The sequence below is a fragment of the Balaenoptera acutorostrata genome, chromosome 4 (genome assembly GCF_949987535.1).
Source record: "Balaenoptera acutorostrata chromosome 4, mBalAcu1.1, whole genome shotgun sequence".
NCBI classification, from domain to species: domain Eukaryota; kingdom Metazoa; phylum Chordata; class Mammalia; order Artiodactyla; family Balaenopteridae; genus Balaenoptera; species Balaenoptera acutorostrata.
Window position 1 is genome coordinate 117870642 of NC_080067.1, and position 2859 is coordinate 117873500.

A 2859-nucleotide genomic window follows, 5' to 3' on the forward strand; every position below is an offset into this window, starting at 1 on the left:
TTCCACCTATTGTGGGTCGTAAACATAGTACTATGTTTACTGAAAAGAATCCACTGGTGAGTAGACCCTTGCACTTCACACCCATGTTGTTCAAAAGTCAACTGTATTCTGCTCTTTATTGTGAGTTATTCTTTTCTGTCTTTGTGCTATAGATTGTTTTAGTTTAATTTTCTATTCATTTGGTATTTCTCTTTGTTTCTCATATATACTTGTCAGCATAGAGCTAATTTTAATAAATTTTGATTGTATACAATATTTACTTTTTCCCATTTAAAACATTTTATTTATATTATTGATATTCAAAAACTTTTAGGTTATAATGTTATGCCCACCTACTAAATTTGATATGTCTAATTCAATTTTTAAAGTTTTAAATCTTTTAAAAACTTTCACTAGACTAACTGATAAATCTCAAATTTACTTTGATATAATGTATGAAATCAGGTTTTAAATTGACTGAATATTTATTCATTGAATGAAACTTCTATTCTCTTAGTAATATTTGATTCTGTCTTTTTTATTCATACATATATTTCATTCCTGCAGAAACTGATTCATTTAATTGTTTTCATTATTATTAAGCTATTACTGATGTTGCTTTGTCATGACCAGTCTTTTTTTTTTTTCTTTTAGAAATATGTTATAATATCTTTGGCATTTCTTTTAGTAATATAATTTTAAGAGCATTTTTCCAAGTTACAAAAGAAATCCTACTAGTATTTTATTTTAAATTCCATGAACTATAAATTAATTCAGGCATGTGTACAACATATATTTTTTTCATATGCAGGAATATGATATGTTTATCCATTTATTAACATATTTTAACTATCTCATACATTATTTTAATTAATATTCAAATGAAACCTATTGGAAAAAGCAGACTTGCACAGCCTGCCCACCCTTGTAGGGTTGTGTAAGAGCTATCTTAAGCCTGGAACATTTTTTACATGGAGATAAGGAGCCCTCACAGCTTGTACAAATCACATACCCTTGTTTGAGAATATCTTTTCCAGTTCTGGGTTTGATGTATACTTCTTTGTTCTGCTTAAGGTAAGTGCATCACATGGTACCTGGCCAACTCCACTGCTCTATCTGTTCCCAGAGAGGAGGGAAAACATCCTTTGCCTCCAGCACATAAGAGGTCCATGCAGACCATCTCTGTGTCATTTGCTGGGTGAGACCCACTGACCATAGGCTACTGACACTCACTATTGAAGCTGATCTTGCTCTGTCCCTTCTCTACATGAGTAAAGTGTTATGCTTTCCAGTGTCTGCATTTATGTCTTTCTTGACAACTCTGACGCTTGCAGTGTGTTGACATCCTTGGACTGCTGCTCCTGGTAGCAGGCATTGTCATGCCCTTTGTTTTCCTCTATGCAGTGGAATTTCTTCCCTGGAGGGGCAAGCAGGTGTTTCTTGCTAAACAAAGCCTATATGGTAGCTACTATTAGACCTATTTTACAGATGAAGAAAGAATTGCTTTATTTTATTATTATTTTTTAAGATAACAGTTTTATTTATTTGGCCACTCTACACAGCTTGTGGGAATTTAGTTCCCCTACCAGGGATTGAACCTGGGCCTTCAACAGTGGTAGTGTGGAGTCCTAACCACTGGACCACCAGGGAATTCCCAAGAATTGCTTTAAAAACTATTAATAATTGTACAATATCATCAAACTATTAAGAAGTATTTTTGGCTTAAGTCAATTATCTTTTGACTTCAAACTTTATAATTATTGTTACCAAGTTTTCCTCTTATTTCTATATTTGTTGTAAATATATTCTATATTTTTACCTTTTTATAATGTTGTAGCTACTGTGTTTAGAATTTTTATCTTTTTCATTAAAGCATGCCAATTTACATCAATAGGTAGAGATACCAAGGATAATAGATGCACATTTGACTGCAAGAACCTAAGAAAACAGTATTTTTATATTTTCTGAACAAATATTAAGCATTGGAATTTTGATACCTAGTAGCATAGAAGAGCCTTGATTGGGTCACACTTGAAATGAGATCATTTAAATTAGTTCAGACAGACTTCTAAGACACCTGCCTTTTTTAACCTTGCAACAACAAGATTGAATTGCTCATAAAATGGTTCCTGTCTTATACGAAATTACTAATATCCAATCTAAGGGGAATGATTTATGTAAGTAACACAGTTTAAAAGAGAATAAAATATGAACAGTAAGATCAAATGAAAGTCCAGTATTGTGTACACTTTTTGTGAAGAGATAAAGGACACTTAGAAAGGACACTGAAATCGCCACAGTAATGAACTCCAATTCATAAACTAGAATTTCACAACGTCATAATAAAATATAATATGATTCACCAATCAGAATAAAATTTTCAGAATTAATAATTAATAAATTCTAAAGGTTTTATCAAATGGGGTTTCAAGCAGACTATTATTTCTAATTTATTATTATCAGTACATGATGAATAGAAAGGATGCATGACCATCCTCTAATTAAAACATTAATGAAAAATAGAAATAACATGTCAAGGGTATGTAACATATGCATCTAAAAAAGAATCTACAATGTACCTTACATACTATGTCATAAGAGAAATACTACATGAGCAAAAATAATTATTTCTTATTTTTACACTTCATTTCGAAATTATATTGGTGGATAATCAGTGTTTTGTTTTAAAACAAATATTGATTTTCAATAACTCTTGAGCTAAATAGGTGTCATGATACACCCTTAGTTGGTACTTTTTGTCCATGTAAGTTATTCATAATATACCTATCTAAGAGCAGACATGACCTTTTTTAATGTATATGAATCCAGTAAGTGAAATAACAGAGTGCAAAGCAACTAATATTATATTCAGAATTGAAT

General features: G+C 31.0%; 1 non-coding gene across 1 annotated transcript; it reads right to left on the reverse strand.

The window, feature by feature from the left end:
* Window positions 1-1556: 1556 nt before the first annotated feature.
* Window positions 1557-1629, reverse strand: TRNAG-ACC (transfer RNA glycine (anticodon ACC)). The gene has a single exon. It is a non-coding gene; the product is annotated as a tRNA-Gly (tRNA).
* Between the last annotated feature and the right edge of the window lie 1230 nt (window positions 1630-2859).